We start from the raw sequence: 16,931 nt of genomic DNA, 5'->3' as shown, positions 1-16,931 counted from the left end.
TCCTCAGTGTCCCAAACTTCCTCCTCCCCCAACCTCGGTGTGCTCCTGATGAGTGCAGGGAGGCTGCTGGATGTTGGGAGGCCCAGGTCTGGTGACAGATGCCTTCCAAAGCAGCCAGGTTTGGGGATGTTTCATTCCCTGGAAGAGGCTCTTCGGCAGCTTTTTATGCCAGGGTGGGCTTCAGAAGGGCACAGCATCCTCAGCTGTGGGTCCCAGGCTGCAGCAGAGAAGGCCTGGGACCCACACCTGTGACTGAAAGCATCTTGTCCACCTTGGGCACTGGCAGCGGGCACCCCAGGTCTACCCCAAAATAAGCTGGTGGCACAGCTGACCACCCAGCACATGGCACAGATGCTGCTGTGTGTGGCAGCCCGGGAACAGCATCCCCAGGAGCGGCAGCTGGAGCCTTAAATCTGAGCTCTCCTGAGCTCTTGCTTATCTCCAAAGCTCCCAGCACTGAAGAGGGACTGTGGTGGAGCAGATAAACCCACCACTTGAAAGGGGCTGCTGGAGCCTTGGCTCGAGGGAGAGGCAGCGAGGTGAGGCCCTGGGCTGGGGGAACTTGGCCCTGGGGGGTGCTGGGATTTGGGGCTGTGCCCCGTGGTGCTTGGAGGGGGCTCGCAGTGCTCTGACTCATGTGGAGAACCAAGATGAGACTCAGTGTCAGCAGTACCATGGCACTGCAGCTGTGCCATGCCACACTGAGGGTTGGTGATGATCCCGGCTGGGAGCTGGCAGGGATAACTGGGATGGCAGGGTTAGTCAGGATGCCATGGCAGGTTAGCCAAGATGCTGTGGGAGGGTTCACTGGGGTGCTGTGGCAGGGTTAACTGGGATGCTGTGGGAGGGTTCAATGGGATGCTGTGGCAGGGTTTGCTGGGATGCTGTGGCAGGGTTCGATGGGATGCTGTGGCAGGGTTCGATGGGATGCTGTGGCAGGGTTTGCTGGGGGGCTGTGGCAGGGTTAGATGGGGTGCTGTGGCAGGGTTTGCTGGGGGGCTGTGGCAGGGTTCGATGGGATGCTGTGGCAGGGTTTGCTGGGGGGCTGTGGCAGGGTTAGATGGGGTGCTGTGGCAGGGTTCACTGGGATGCTGTGGCAGGGTTCGATGGGGTGCTGTGGCAGGGTTCACTGGGATGCTGTGGCAGGGTTTGCTGGGGGGCTGTGGCAGGGTTCGATGGGGTGCTGTGGCAGGGTTCACTGGGATGCTGTGGCAGGGTTTGCTGGGGGGCTGTGGCAGGGTTCACTGGGATGCTGTGGCAGGGTTCGCTGAGGGGCTGTGCCAGACATGCTGTGAGCATGAAGAAAGCTCTTCTTGCAGCATGGAGAAGCCATGTGGAAAGGGAGCAGGGCTGAACCCTGGGGGATGCCTGAGGAGAAGGGGAATGGATTAGGAACAGACAGCAGCCTCTGGGGCAGAGCAAAGGGGGGAACCAGCGTGCAGCTTCTCGATCCCCATTTGGGACACCCCAGGACCTGCCCATTGCCCAGAGAGGGTAGCCAGCCCAGCCTCCCAAAACTCCTCACAGAGAAAGGCAAACAGCTCAGCCGTGCGTTGCATAACCAGGAAAAAAGGCGTCCTCGTCCTCGGAGCCGAGTGGCTGCCGGCCAACTTTGGCATTAAAGTGGAGCAGAGGATACCGGGAGGGGAGCGCGGATTAGGCGGGGAGGAGACGGGATCAAGTGAGCAGCAGCGAGGGCAGGCTGGCCGCAGCCTCACGGAGGGTCACGCTCCCCAGGGCCGCGGCCAGGAGGGATCCAGCCTCCCTTCCTGGTGCAGGGCAGCCGGACCTGCGGTGCGGAGCCCCGGGCACCTCCCATCCGTGCCAAGGATGGGTCGGACCCACGGCGGCGAGGCTGCCTTGACTCACGGGTGATAAGGAACTCACCCAGGAGAGGCTTTTTGTGTGCGATGGGCTCAGTCCGTGCAGGTTTAACTGGCTGGGCGATGGGGAGGTGCCGGGCCCTTTCATTAGGGCCAGGTGTGTGTGCAGGAATCACAGACAGCATCTCGAGGAGGAGGGGATGGAGATACTCGTGTTCAGCATTGAGGTTCTGTCTGCAGAGACACGGATCCTTGCTTTCTCTGAGCCGCTGAGCATGGAGCTGCTCTGGATCTTGCACTGATTCAGCAAGATGTGAAGGCTTGTAACTTTGGGAGTTCTTGGAAATTGGGCTGCTCCCAGTCAGCAACTACTCCTACACACGGAGGAGATACACTTGCTTGGGGAGCTTCTGCAGCTCTACCCACTGGCTGCCGCAGCCACTGCCTGCACCAGAGTGGGGCTGCAGTTTTGTGCTTGGGAAGAAAAAGGAGAGAGCAAGTTAATTTAAAATTGCAAGGTGCTCCAAAATGTTCCCAGTGTCCATTAGCTGATAAGCATTGTGCTGGGCTTACGCCTCCAGGATGCTAAAATATGCTAAAAGACACTTACCTAGCTGAGAAACCCCAGCAGCAGGAGATGGGGGGGTTCTGCTGTGCCCATTCTGCCCCAGGAGCTGCTGCTGTCCCAGCTGGATACCTCCAGCACAGACCAGCAAAGCTTGGGCTGAGCAAACCCCCAGTGGGATTTGCTGCCTGCAGAATCACAGAATTACAGGCTCGTTGGCGTTGGAAGGGACCTTAAAGCTCATCTCGTTCCACCCCTCTGCCATGGGCAGGGACACCTTCCACTAACCCAGGTAGCTCCAAGCCCTGTCCAACCTGACCTTGAACACTTCCAGGGATGGGGCAGCCACAGCTGCTCTGGGCACCCCGTGCCAGGGCCTCATCAACCTCCACAGGGAAGAAATTCTTTCTAATATCTCATCCTCTGGACTCGGTCCAGCAGATCCATGTCCTTCCTGTGCTGGGGGTCCCAGAGCTGGAGGCATCTCTGCAGGTGGGGTCTCACCAGAGCCGAGCAGAGGAGCAGAAACCCCCATTTACGTGCTGCCCACGCTGTGGGATGAGCCCCACATACAGGACAGCACTGACTGTCAGTTTGTATTGCCAGGTCACATCAAGCTTCTCATTCTCCAACACCCCCAAGTCCTTCTCTTTTGGGCATTTCCCACCAGGGTTTAACCCTGGCGGTTACCCCACAGAGCGTCAGCTCTGGTGAGCAGATCCCACCCTTGCAGCGGGGTGAAGGCAGCAGCATGCTGGGGTTGCTGGCAAATAGTCCTGACCAGTGGCCAGGCCAAGGCAACACCGATGCTTTGCAGTAGCAGTGGGGTCCTCCCCCACCCCCTCCAATTTATCAGGTGTTCTCCAAGCCTAGCAGCCATGGTAGCCCAGCTCAGGACTGGATAACTCTCCCGTTGGTGTGTCAGGGAGGATGAGGATGGTCTATCCCCAGTGAGAGTGCTGCTGGCCTTGGGGATGCTCGTGCAGGGCTGCCTCTGCCTGTCGCCCACAACGGGTGGCCCCCACTGAGGGTGGCTGCTTTCTGCAACTTGAGTTATTTTAATTTTTCCCCCCCTCTCTCGTGGTGGCTCCTGTTTGAGGGCTCACCACGATTGTTCCCACTCACCCATCTGTCTGCCTTTGGAAGCTGAGCATTCCACAGGCTGGGTGCGAGTGTGGCAGTGCCGGTGCTGCTGGAGGCACTGGGCAGGGGCTGGGGATGCTCGAGGGCAGGAGATTCAGGGCTGCAGTTTGTGCCCAGGGGAGTTGAAGGGCAGTGTGTTTGCACTCAGCTTTGCTTCAAAATAAGGGTCAGAGCCAGGGATCTCTGTCCCCCAAGAGCCTTGCAGTGCCAGTGCCCATGGCACGCTGCCCAGGCTTCCCGGCCTTGGGTCCAGGATCAGGGCGAATCCCGTTTTAAGGCAAAAGGTTATGGGCGGGAAGGAAGCAATCACAAAGCAAACACCACAGCCTTCTCCAACCGCACACTGCTCTGGCACAATAAATAGAAGAAAAGGGACAAAAATAGCCCCTCGGGTTGCAGCGCGGACACAGCAAGGAAGCAGGGCTGTGCTTTGGGATGGGGGTGCTCTCCTGCCCACCCCGATGCCCTGAGTCATGGCCAAGGGGATGTCCTGCAGCGCTGCGGCTGCCAGACAATTTCCTGGGGCAGAAATGATGAGTGGGCTTCAGGGAAGGTACCTGAGCCCTTGTAAAACTCACTGCACCCCGCACCCGAGCCCTTGCAAAACTCACTGCATCCCACACCCTGGCAGAGCTCTGGCACTTCCCCTGCGTGCAAACCCTGTTCCCCGCCCCCAGGACCCAGCTGAGCTGCACCGTAATTCGGGCAGAGGCAAAGCCCAGATGTGAAGGCACAAGGACTGGCTGGGGGCCCGGCCGCCGGGAAAAAAACACGCGAGTCTGGCTCTGGCTTTGGGAGCGGGTTCTGAGGGCTCGCACGTCTGATTGCACGCTGCCTTCCCTGGCCAACAGAGCGCCTGGTCCCCGTTTGGGGTGGGTTTGGAGCACGGCGGGGAGGAGGGGAGGGTGGCGGCATGGACCTGGAAGCAAAATGCGTTCACACTCCCCTGCAAGCCTTGTGATGGGCGAGAAAAAGCCTCATCTTCCCCCAGCCTGCGCTGACTCCCGCCGGGGTGAGCCAGGAAACCCCTCCCGGCGGCACCAGGACCCGGGTCCCGTCTGGGTGGGGGGTTCAGCGGGGCGGCCGCTCCCGGCGCGCCCCCTCCCCGCGCGGCCCCGCTGCCGGGGTGCGCAGCTGGAGCCCTCCCAGGGCCCTGCCGCTTTAACCTGCCTCTCCCACGTGCTGTCTGGTTGTGCTGGAGACGGTGACGCAGGCAGGACGTCAATGGACGCTGTGGGAGAATTTAGACTTGGAGAGGAAGGGGGCAGGGAGGAAGGGAGCGCTTGCAGGAGCGGGGGACCGGCGGGGGTGCACGGCCGGGGCAGGAGGGACCCCGCACCCAGCCTTGCAGGGTCGCCCGAGAGCATCGCTGGCAGCTTCGCTCCATGCGATGTTTCCCCCCCCCCCCTCCCGGCATATTTTGGGGCCCCCGCCAGCTGCGAGGGCAAATAAAATAATCCTCCTCCCGCGCCCAAGCCGGGGTGGGCGGCGGGGGGGGGGCCCGAGGGGCCACGTGAAGGCGACGCTTCCTCCCTGCCCGCACGGCCCCCCCGCGTTGTCACCACACGTGTGCCACTCTTGTCCTCGCGCGGGTCGGGCACGCAGCGCCTGGGCTGTGCCGTGCCCTGGGCATGTCACCCCCGCACAGGCAGCAGGTCACGGGTGCCCCAGGAACGGGGCTGGCAGGGACCCTGGAGATCACCGGGGCTGTCCCTCGGCCCGAGGCTGGAGAGCTGGGAGTGACCCTGTGAGTGCCTCTGCGTGCTCAGCTCCGCTCCTCTCCCCGTCCCCAGAGATGGGCTGTGCAACTGCCAAGGGCATCACCCGCACCCCGGGCCAGGGTCCAGCTGATGTGGCATGACAGGACCCCCATCCCCCTCCCTTGCTTTCAGCTCTGCATACCAAGGGCACCAGCACTGCCAGGGACAAGCTGGCCGTAGCACTTCCACGCCAGTGAGCGATGAGATGAGCCACGAACTTTGATTCCTCCCTGCATCCAACCGCGATCTTTAAGAGCCAAACTGGTCTCCCCAAAACTGGCATGGAACTCTGCTCCCACTTGGTTCAGAAGGAGGAACACTGGCAGAGAGAGACAAAAAACTTGTGGCAAGGAGGGTGGAGATGCTGCTCTGCAATAAAAGACTCTGCTCTCGGCCTCTTGGCTTTGCCCCCAGCCCTCACCCCACTCCCCTCCCTGTGCTCTGCGCAGGAAAGGAACAAGTGTCTCCCACTTTAGATTATTGGGTGCCTTTTATGTTTTTTTTTTTAATAGCCTGAGGGTGTAGGTGGCTGCATATCTCGGAAGACCCAGGAGTCCTGCCTCCTTCCCGCTGGCATAGGGCAAGGGAACGCAGTTTCCACTGTCAAGAGGCTGCGCACCAGCTGTACAAAGCAGCAGCCTGGTGTGGGAAGGGAGTTACTCAGCATTCGGTTCCCAAGAGACAAAAAAAAAAAAAAAAAGCAGCTCAAACTGACTTTCCAAAATACTTTGAGGTTCATAGTAATGTTCTCGTCTTTGTCTCATAAATATCCTGGGTTGGATCCTTCCCTCGTTTCCATCCCGTAACTCACAGAGAGGCACCAGAGCGCGGCTGCTGTGTGTTATTCTGACTATTTTTATTTTTTATTTCTTTGGATACATGATCTCAGTTGATTGGAAAACAAACCCCAGAGAATCCTTGAGGAGAGACTGCAAACAGCTCTTGGTGAGATGACTAATCCCATCTCTATCTAAACCAACAGTGTGCTAAAAATAGCCTTATTTCTAACAATAAATATAATAAAATAACTAACTGACAACAAACAGCCCCAAAAAGCCAAACACACTGAAAAGTCCACTAGAAATACATATTGGGATGGGGGAAGGAGCCAGCAGGAAACTGTGTCACTGAGTCAGAGAGGTGGTGGCAGCCGAAGTGCCCAGTGATGCTTGGTCAGATTGAGCCTCTCTGTCGAGACCATCTTTACCTCTTGCCCTTGTGCCTTTGCTTTCTTTGTCCCAGAGCAATATGAGGAAGGTACATGGGCACCAGACCCTGGGGAAGCTCATCCCAAAATCACCATCCCGGCCTCAAGCACCCTCTGAGAGTGGGACCCCTTACCCCAGCTCCAGGTGCAGGTCCATCACCCACTGGCTTGCTCCGTGCCCACCAGCCTCCCCGGGCCCTGAGCTCACCACACACCTTGGATAATTTGGATAATTTCCCACCTACTTTCCACGCACCAGGAGCCTCCCACAGCCAGCATGTTGCAAAACAACCCCCTCAGCTGAGTCACTGGCATTGGGGAACCTCTTCCTGCCCTCCCGGCCTGGGATGGGGCTCAGGGCAGAGCCGGCCACGACGAACAGCCATGATGGGAGCATGCCCCAGCCCCATGCCCTGTCACCCCAGGCCCTTGGGGAGAACACTGGGTGTTTTGGGCTTGTACAGTGCCCTGTGTCGTGGAGGCCAGTGCAGGGGGACCACGTGCTGCTGCATTAATGGCTACAGGCATCATCTGGGTGAAAACACAATGACTCTGTCCCCATGCCCGGCAGCTCCCCTGTGCTGGTTTTGTGCTCCAGTGACACTGGGAGCGCTCATATTCCTGGTGTTTCAGCTGAATGTGACCCAAGAGGGCTGGGACATCCCTGTCACTGGCCCCTAGCCCCCCTTGAGCTGGGACAGTGGCTTTGTATGTGACAGAGCCATCACTCGGTATTCCTGTCTTACAGGGTGCTGGAGTTGCACCAGACTCGTGCCGGCTCCATGTCACCAGTACAGAAGGGGGGTTGCATTCTGCCAGTCAGGGGGAACCATGAAACATCTACCGTGGAGGCTCTGATCCCTGGCACCAGTATTTTTCTGCTAGGAGCAGTCCCACACCAGCCTGATTTTTATTTTACTGTGTTGAGCGGCACGTGGGAGCCTGCCCAGGCCTGCCATGCCACACACGTCCCTGGGAAAGGAAAGTCTGTGCCCCATGCTGACCCCCAGCCCTGCCCATATGGCTCTCCTCCAGCATTCCCAGTGGTGGGAGAGCTCATCCAGTGAGATCACCAGCCCCCACCACACCACTCAGTGCAGACCTGGGGTGTAGATGGGTGGTCTGCATCCCTCCAGCCCTAAGGATGCTTGTGCCCACTGCTGACACTGCTCTGAAGCTGTGGAGAAGTGGCACTGGACATGGTGGTGAGACAGGAACAGAACCAGTTACCCAACCCCCTAAAAACCAGATTCCTGCCCCAACTCACAGCCCCAAACTGTCCTGGCACGGAGGTGGGCGTCACTGTTTGACCTGTTGGATTTCTCGAGGGTAGCACAAAGCGATTTATCTGGGTTGCGGCTACTGGAGGAGCTGCGAATGTAGTGCCCAGGCTTGGAGCAGGGTCCGGGTGCTGCGGCCCTGCTGCCGAGGAGTGCAGGGAGCCCAGGGCTGGTGCCATGTGCTCGGCTGAGGATCCGGCGCTGTGGGAAGGGCCGGGAGCCCCGGGAGCCCCGGGAGCCCCGGGAGCCCCGTGCAGTGAGGCCGGCAGGGGCAGGAGCAGCCCCTGGGCTGTGTCCGGGCACACGGGACAGCATCGCACCCACCAGGGCTCTGTGCTGGTGCCTCCGAGTGCCGGAGCCAGCATCCTGGCAGCAGAACCGGGACCTTCACCGGCAGCTGATGTCACCCGTGCAGCTTTAGGGACACTTGGACCCCACTGACCCACTGTCCCACTGTCCTGAGCCCGACCCCCCATGGAAGCTGGGGCAGAACCCACCATGCCCCCATCACCCCGGGGCGGCTGCTCCGGCCGCGGGGCTGGGCTGGACACTCCTGCCCACCCTGGGGAACACGAGTGGAGCCAGGCCAGGCCCTGAGGGTGAGAGAGGGGAGGTCCGGGCTCGGCGCACCCCCCTCTCCCCCCCGCCCCCCCCCCGCCGGCTCGTGTTCCCCCTCCCCTGCTCACCGCACCCCCGGGCCTGGCTCGGCTGCCGGCTCGGCCCCGGTAGGCCCCGGCTCCCCCCCGGCTCAGCCTCCCTTGGCCCCGGTCCCACCCCGTCCCCCCCGGCCCCGCTCGCTCCCCCCCGCCGCGGCCATTGGCCGCCCGCGCCGCCGCCGCCGCCCCTGACGCTGGGCCGGGCCCGGCCATGGTCGCTCCCCGCCGGCTCCGCCGCAGCCCCGGCAGCGGCCGGTCCGCGCCCCGCTCAGGTGGGTCCCTCCCGCTCTCGCGCTTCTTCGCTGTCGGTTTTTTTTTTTCTTCCCCTCCTTCTAATTGTTATTTTTAATTATTTTTGATTTCTTTTAACGTTTCGCGATTCTGGCGCTACTTCCGAGAACGCCCCCCCCACCCCCCCCTTCCCCGGGCGGCCTCAGGGGGGGCGCGGAGCCCCGCTCCGCCCGGCTGTGTTTGGGGTGGGGGGAGCGGAGGGACCCCCCCGACCCCCGCGCCGCACGGAGCCGCCCCGAGGCGCGGGGATGGGCGGGGGCGGGAGCAGCGGCGGCGGCGGCAGCGGCACATCCTCCCCCCGCGCCCCCCTCCTCCCTCCTCCCCCCTCGGCTTCAAAACAAACCGTCACCAAAATGGTGCAGAGGTGAAGGAGGGAGCGGGAGGAAGGGGAAGAGGTGGCGGCTCGGCCTGGGCGCTGCGGGGACAGGTGAGGGGGGCGCGGGACACGGGGGGACTCGGGACACGGGGGGACGCGGGACACGGGGGGGATGCGGGTGCCGGGTGCGGCACACGGGGATGGTCCCGCTGGGTGCTGCCGATGGGGTGGGGGCGGCACTGGAGGTGCCCACCCCGCTCCGGGGCAGTGGGCAGCGTCCCCGTGGGACCCCCGTGGTGGCAGACCATGAGCCCACCCGCGACACTGCGTCCACCCCCGAATGGGACCCGCTGCGGCCTGGCGGGACCCAGGGAGAAGCAGGGCCCAGTGGATTTCGGGGGCTGGGGAGTGCCCTCCCTGGCAGGGCATAGGGTGATGGCATCGGGGCTGTGGGGGGACCCGCCGGCGAGGCTTCGGGTGCCGGTGGCGGCTGCGGTTTGATTGGCAAGAGCAGATTTTGGGAGAGCCGGCGGTAAATCGAGTCCCGGAGCGCCCATGCCTTGGCCGTGCGCCGGCTCCGGAGCCGACAGCTGGGATTGTTTGTCCGGGGAAGGCTCAGCGCCTCAGCTCCATCCGACAGCGGCCGGAGCAGGGTATCGTGGTGGGGCCAAACCGCGTCACTACTGCCACGGCCTCCCCGGGGTGTCGAGCTCTTCCTTGGCCAGAGGGACCGGCGATGCTGAGCAGGGATGTGGTGACAGGGCGTCCGGCATCTGCGGCTGTTCGGCATCTGCGACGCCGGTTTGCCCGCAGCTTATCCCTTCCCTGCAGCTCCCAAACCCCTTTGGCTTTGTCGTTGGTTTTTATTTTTTTTATTTCTTTTCCTTTTCTCCCCTCATGCACAAGAGCAGCGCACGGTCAGTGATACACGCGCGTGTGCCACAAACGCAGCTGTTCCCCCTGCACCCGTGGAGCCCCACGGTACCCCCAGCTCTGTATGGCCATCAGCTGGGCTGTCGCCCCCTCTTCATCCTCCACAAGTGTCGGAGCTGCCACACGGTTTTGGCTGGTGACTCCCTCGTGCTGCGGGCAGGGGTCTGGGCAGGGACAGAGACACCTGTGCTTGGTGCAAATTCCACTGGCACTTCAGCTCAGCACCTCTGCCTGCCCCCATGCCAGGAAGGTCTGATCCTGTCCCTCCAAAGTCCCTTCTCCTGCAGTGCGTGGCTGTGCATGAATTTTTGGGCTGGTGTCGCTTCACCAAGGTGGGTATTCTCAAACCCCTGTCCCAGGACAGCCAGCCTGAAATCTTGCTGCCGCTGGGGATGGGGCTGTGCCAGCCTCAGCGTGATGGGGATGCTCATCAGGCCAGGGGTGCAGGTTTTGGGTGCAGGTAAGGGTTATTCTGGGTACATTCTCTCCTTCCCTGAGCCGATTCGGTGCCGGTGGCCCTGGCCTGGGAGTGCCAAGCTGCCCCTGTCCCTTTGGAGCTCAAAGCGCACTGCTTGCCCTGCCCTCAGGACCATTGCCATGGGTCCTGAAGGTCACGGACCTCTGGATGGGCCTCATGGCTTCTCCTTTCCACCCCCACCACCTTGCCCTTCAGCCCCTGCAGTTGTCACGGCTTTGCCAAGCCGAGGCATCTGCACTTGTGCCGGCTCGGAGCAGGTGGCCAATGTCCCCGCAGTGGTGGGGGCCACCGCTCGGGTTTCGCTGGTGCCTCTGCCACAGCAGGGATTTAACGTGCTCGTGTTGAAGGGGCATTAGCTCCCGTGTCAGGTGGCTCAGGGCTTCCACTCCTGCCTGGGCTCTCCCCCGGCTCAAACCAGCTTGGGGGCTCCTCATGCCGAACAGTCACGTCCCTGTGTGTGCTCAGTCCTGCTGGGGGGCTCTTGGGACCTTGAGAAGTGCTGGCTTTGTCAGTAGGTGACCTTGGGCATGTCCCTTTTCTTCCCCATGCTTTGGTGTTGTTCTCGGAATGGGAGAGGTGGTTAATGTGTTTAATCCCCCCCTCCTCACTGCTAAGGGGCTCCTGGCTCCTCTTGGGAAGTGCAGCTGCAGAGCTGGAAAGGGCTGTTGCTATTTCATGCTGTCCCCGAGCGGGCAGGGCGGAGGCATGGACGGTGCTGGAGTCACCCGGGGTGGATTTTTCCCAGGCTGCCAAGTGAAACAAGTGGGGTCTGAGTCTCATTTAATGCTGCAGCCCTTTACTGTGACTGGCAACATAAAGGAGCCTAAATATGGTCATAAACCGCATCCACTTCAAGGTCCCTTCGTGCTGCCAGGGCAGCCTCACGGCGGCTTTGTGAGAGGGAGAACAAAGCCGAAAGTGTCGGACGAAAAGTACGGGAGTGGGACCCAGCTGCCACGGTGCTGGCGCGTGCCGGGAACTGGTGCCGGCAGCTGCCTGGCAGGGAGGTGTTAATGCTGGTGCAGGCCCTGGCTCACGAAGGAAGGATGGATGTGAGGGTGGGAGGAGATGCTGCCTGGCACATCCCGAAGGAACAGGAGGGCTTCAGCCAGGTGTGGAGGGCTCAGCTACAGGCTATGCGTCTGGCACCCTGGGCGAGTCATTTGAACCTAAAAAAGCATCTGTGGTGAGGGGCAGAAATTGCTTTTCCCTCTTTTTTCCCAAGCCAGAGTGCTTCCCAGGGTCAGGTTGGCATTGCCTGGAGCGTGCTGGGAGGAACCCGCCATGGGGTGCTGCGTGGCATCTCTGCTCTGTGATGGATTGCAGGGAGGTGGCCGTTTTGGGAATGAAGGGGAAAGAGGGAGAGGGGTGTGGGTTGCTGACATTGACTCCGCTCCCCCTGACCACTGCTGCCTCGCTGGGTGCCCCCAACAGTGGTGGTGAGATGCCATGTGGAGCTGTGCTGGTGTGAGCTGGCCTGGAAGGTGGTGCCTGAGGCTCAGGAAGTGAGCAGGCAGCATCCCATTAAATCCTGTTAATACCTCGGAGTGCACACGGAGGTTACCCAAGCCATGGCGAGCTGCATGGGCGGCCATGGGGCTGCCGTGTTGGTGCTGTGCCGGACTTCCCCATCTGCAACCAGAGCTAAAAATATCCCCCTGCCTCACCCCGCCGCCGTCCCATCTGTTCGGAGGGTGAACTCCTCAGGCCAGGGGCTCTTTCTTATTTTTATCGCTATTTTGGCAGTTCCTGGAGGCTGAGCTGTCCCGAGTTCAGAGGTGACTCTATTGCAGATGACAGTCCTGCTCCCGGGAAGGTTTGGCTCTGCCGTTGAGCCCGACGCGGTGTGCAGAAAGCAAGTGAGGAGGAGGAGGGGGAGGAGGAGGAAGGCTGGGGAGGCACGGAAATGTGTGGCCATGCCGGTGCCATGGGGTGAGTGCTGAGTGCCCCTGGCTGTGCTTGCCCTCCGTGTGCCAGCAGGACTGTGGGGTGCATCACCCCCTTGCAGCCCCCCAACACTGTCTGAGACTTCACCACTCGATGTGACTCTCAGGGGTTTGGTTTTGTTTTTTCCTTTCCTTTTTTCCTCTAATTAGAGAAGCTTTCAATAAAAAGCTGAAATTTGTTAATCACTTTGTTTGATCAGAGCTCAGGCAGTGCTGAAGACCTCTAGGTTTTTCCCTCTGCCTGTGTGAGCTGCAGTTTGCTTTTGCTTTCAAGATGGATCTCGCCGTCTGCCTGCCAGCAGCTCTGCCTCCCCGGATCTGTCGGTTTGCATCTTGCACTCCACTTTGCTTTGCTTGTGGTTCTTCTTTAATTTTTCCTTTCCCCTCACTCTTGGCGTCTCTCTGTTGTAGCTCCCCACTGCTTGCAAAACAGACAGGAACCTGCATCCTTTAAAAAATCCTAAAAAAAGTACCCATGTGGAGAGCAAGGGTTTGATAAATACTCCAATTTGGAGTGATTTATTTTGGGGGGTGGGGTCTAGGTTTGCTTTCTCTTAAATGGGGGTTCAAAAGATGGGGGAGTTGGGTCTCTGAGTTGCATGGGAAGAGTTTTTTTTGGGAAACGTGGCCTGTTTTCGCATGGGTCATGACAAGGCTGGGGGGACACAGCAGCTGCTCCACGATACCCAGGCTGCTTCTGATCTATAGGGGAGCACCACCCCTATATAAAAGGGGGCAATGAGATGAGGTGCATGCAGTGCTGGTGGGTCCTCGCTGCCACCATCTGTGTCACCTGGAAGGGCCTGGTCACGGTGAGATGTCCTGGTTGTGGTTGACTGCTGGAATGCTGGAACAGCTGCCGGGGCCTGTTCCCAATGCTGAGTACTGCCATGGTGCCCAGTGGACTTTAAATAGCTTCGTGCCCCTCCAGTGCCCAGCGGAGCGGGCATGCGGTGCTGCTCTTTCGCTGCCAAACGCGAAGCCCGAGTGGCCGGAGCGGTGCCGGGCGGGTGTCCTGCTGTGCGCGGTGAGGACAAGCTGGAAGGGCGGGATGATGCCTGTGCTGGGATGTGTCAGGCCCCAGCCACCACCCACCCAGGAGCCACTGTACTGTCCCTTCCCGAAGCAGCCGGACCGGACCGTGCCGTGCCGGGGCCGCGCGTTTCCCTCCGTGCCGAGCAGGACACGTAGGATTTCCCAACGTGCAATTAGCCCTTGGTTTCCCCGGAGGCGGCACACGGCCCTGCCCGTGGCCGCGCACGGACGGGGTTGGCAGCACCCGTGGCCCGACCCTCCTTGCTTCAAGTGAGCAGCACTAGCTGGAATGCAGAGGTGGGGAGCTGAGCCCCTGCCATCTGTGCTGGCTGTGCCCTCACAGCCCGGTCCTGCTGGCACAATGGCTCAAGGTCAAAGCCATGCACAGTGGCTGCTGGGCAGGAGCCGGCGCAGGGTGGAAGTGCTCCCACCTCCTGTCCTGAGTCACTGGTGGTTGGGGTTGGAAAAGGGGTAATTAAATGACCTATTTCTGGGCAGGGAGGAAGAGGAGGAGGAGGAGGAATCGTTTCTCTTTCCAGAGCTTCAGACAGCTTCCAGCAAGCGTCCGGCACAAACCCCAAACCGCTTCCAGGAGGAGGTGCCTGCAGCCCCCCCAGCTGGGGTGCTTGGGGCATGGAGGGGGGGCTGGGGGCTGTGGGGAAGGGTGACCTCCCACTGCAGCACTGCTGTTGCATCAGCCTTTTTTTTTGGAAGGAGGCAGGACAAATCCATGGCTCACGAATTATTTTTTTACCTTTTTTTCCATCCCCAAAAAGTAGTAATGAGATTTGGGAAGCAGCACCTGCCTGCGGGGCCAGGTCCCTGACCTGAGCCCACCCCAGGGCTGCCAAGGGCTCATTTTAGGATTCCTAGTGGGATTCCTCCTTCTCCTCTCTCCTCCTCTTGCCATAGGGGGTTATCAGCATCTCGTGCATGATGGATCCTGCAGCTCACGGCCCCAGGGGTGCTGGGGCTGTGGGGCTGGGGGTACCTGCTCTGGAGAATGTGGTGGAGCTTCAGGTGCAAGGTGTTATTGATGGATATAAGCAGTGGTTATAAATAGCCCTGCTTGGAAGTTTTCATCTTCCTTTTTAAATGGAAGTGCCTTTTGGAACAAAGTGACTTTCCTCCATCCTTTTCGAAAGCACCTTTTTTCTTTCCTTATTTTGAAGATGAATTTTTTCTTTTTACTCTTAAATTTTTTCCTTTCCAATTATTGGAAGACTTCAGGGAAAAATTGCTAGGCACCATACCCAGGAACACGTCCCATGTGGTGCAGGCGGGGAAAATATGTGGGGTCGGATTTGTTTGGTTTGGTTTTCCTTAGAAAAGAAATTGAGAATGGAAAATGTTCATGGCATTGGTGAGAATTTTCTATCAAAGCAGACAGAATTTGGGGGGCTGAAAAAAACGGAGTTTGCTTAAACCTGCTGCATCAAGTGTAAAAAAACCCCATAAGTTAAATAAATTAAATTAATTGGATAAAGAACTTCTGTTCAGTAAAAAACTGGCAACGTTTCTGGGTTTCTGTCTGGAATTTTTCAGTTGTAAAACCTGAAATCCTCCCCCACCCCTAGCAGTAACCTTGAGACATGGTGCCGGAGCAGGAGTTTCCACTGGCAGGGAAGAAAAAAATTACAATAAAGAATGTGGACAAATTATTTTGACCGACCAGCCTTTTTTTATTTTGCACCGGCGCTCACTGAGACTGTCCTGCCCTGCAGCCGCTGTGCTCAGTGCTGGGAGCAGGAGATAAACTACTGTGGTGAGGGGCTGGGGCAGGGAATGGCAGGGATCGGGCTCCAGGCATGGGTGCTCTCGGTCCATGGTGACATCCATGGGGAAGGACCTTCTGCAAGTTTGGGACAGCCAAGAAATGGGTGTTTTTCACCCATTTTGGGTATACGGAGGCATAGAGTGGCTGTGTGTTTGTGTAACTGTAGGTGAGGGCTGAGCTGTTGTGCTTTGTCTAAATCTCATAATAAACGTCCCCGTGGAGCTGGTACCCACAGGCTTCTTGCTGGCACCCGAGTGAGCTGCCAGCCCTGGGAGGAACAGCCCGCTTTGTCCGAATGCCAGTGGCTGGGAATGGTGTCCATCCCCGGGCTGCGGTGTCCTGTGGCACCTGTGACACCTCGTCTGGGTGGGGACCCTGGTGCCGCTCAGCTCGATGGTGGGTGGCAGGTTGGAGTGGCTGAAGACCCCACAGCTTGTTAAAATCCCGGTGTTGCTGGAGCCTGGCTCTGCCACAAGCACCCTCCTCCTGCTGGGAACTGTGTGTGGATTTTTGGCCTTTAAAATTCCCCTGCAGGGAGCTCTGGCTTTGGCTCTGTTGGACACAGAGCCTGGCATGCGGTGCTTGGACTGGTTCAGAACTTGCTGGAAGAACCATGGGGGAAAGGAAAGCGTTTGTGTGTCACCAAGTGTCTCTGGTGCAGGCACCACTGCAGAGGTCATGGAGGTGAGGAGGTGCCTCCAGGCACAGTTACCACACTCATGGAATGGTTTAGGTGGGAAGGGACCTTAAAAATCATCTCATTCCAACCCTCGGGTTTATCCCAGGGGATAAACCACATGTTCCCTGGAGACATGTCTGCCCCTAGGAAAACCCTGCGATAGCAGCAAATTTATTTCAATAACTGGAACAGGATGTGGAAGGGTTGGGTGAAGGCAGGGCTTACTTGGACGTGGGCTTGGGGCAGCTTTCCATCTAGTATTCCAGTGAGGAGCAGCACTTGGGATCACGTGGACAGTGTGTGCATGCCAGCTCTCCTCTGAGAGCATGGACCAGTGTGGGGGCTCCTGGGAAGGGCTCAGGGGGTTGGGATGCAGCCAAAGTCAGACCTCATCTCCAGCCTCGTCCCTTGGGTGATGTTTTCCCAGAGAGCTCCATGTGCCACTGGCCATCTCGCTGTGCATGATTTAGGAGGATTCGCCGCCCCATCTTCAGGGTTTTAGGCACAGGGATCGATCGCAGATCCATCCTCAACCTTCCCTGACTCGGCATGGCCGTCCTTCCCACGCACCGGCAACGAGCCGCCGGGAAAACTAGCACCTCTCGGCTTGTTCGTTCAAAAATATCCCCAGCCCTGCGTGGATGCCGCTGCCAAGATGGGGAGCGGAGCCGGCGCTACCTCTTAGCAGAAATCTGTCGCCTCGCTCGGCGGTGGGGAGGCTGGGAGGGAGGCTGGGATCTGCGGAGCGCTGAGCCCCAGCGCTTTCGAAAATAGAAGCAGAACAAATGGTTGGAGCAAGATGCTGGTGGCGAAGGCAGCCAAGGCTCTTCCCGCGGCAGCTGGTGGCTGCTTCTTGCTCCTCCATCAATCCTCTCCCCAGAGCTGGCATTTCCTTGCGGGGGGGAGAGGTGAACATCTGGCTTTTGGGGCGGCCTGGGGCACAGCGATGCTTTATTGGGTTTGGTGTGACCCCCCTGGGGTTTTGGTACGGTTGGGCTTTGACTGAGCTGTGAGCGTGGCAGGGCAGGAGGGGATTCAGTCC

The 16,931-nt window shown here is 59.5% G+C and overlaps 1 protein-coding gene across 6 annotated transcripts in view; it reads left to right on the top strand.

Annotated features, from left to right (window-relative positions):
• Positions 1 to 8,626: 8,626 nt before the first annotated feature.
• Positions 8,627 to 16,931, top strand: part of MEF2D (myocyte enhancer factor 2D) — a 75,625-nt gene continuing 67,320 nt past the window's right edge. For 4 of the 6 annotated variants that reach the window (XM_068995333.1, XM_068995331.1, XM_068995332.1 and 1 more), the window contains exon 1: positions 8,627 to 8,706. The gene's annotated coding sequence lies outside the window, so the exon portion shown is untranslated. Of the gene's footprint in view, positions 8,707 to 9,073; positions 9,153 to 16,931 lie in introns of those variants that run through there. The other 2 variants (XM_068995325.1, XM_068995322.1) reach the window with 2 other exon arrangements.

The sequence above is a fragment of the Aphelocoma coerulescens genome, chromosome 25, assembly GCF_041296385.1.
Source record: "Aphelocoma coerulescens isolate FSJ_1873_10779 chromosome 25, UR_Acoe_1.0, whole genome shotgun sequence".
Classification (NCBI taxonomy): domain Eukaryota; kingdom Metazoa; phylum Chordata; class Aves; order Passeriformes; family Corvidae; genus Aphelocoma; species Aphelocoma coerulescens.
Note: the sequence above shows the minus strand (reverse complement) of the source record. Positions and strands in the feature narration are given on the sequence as shown.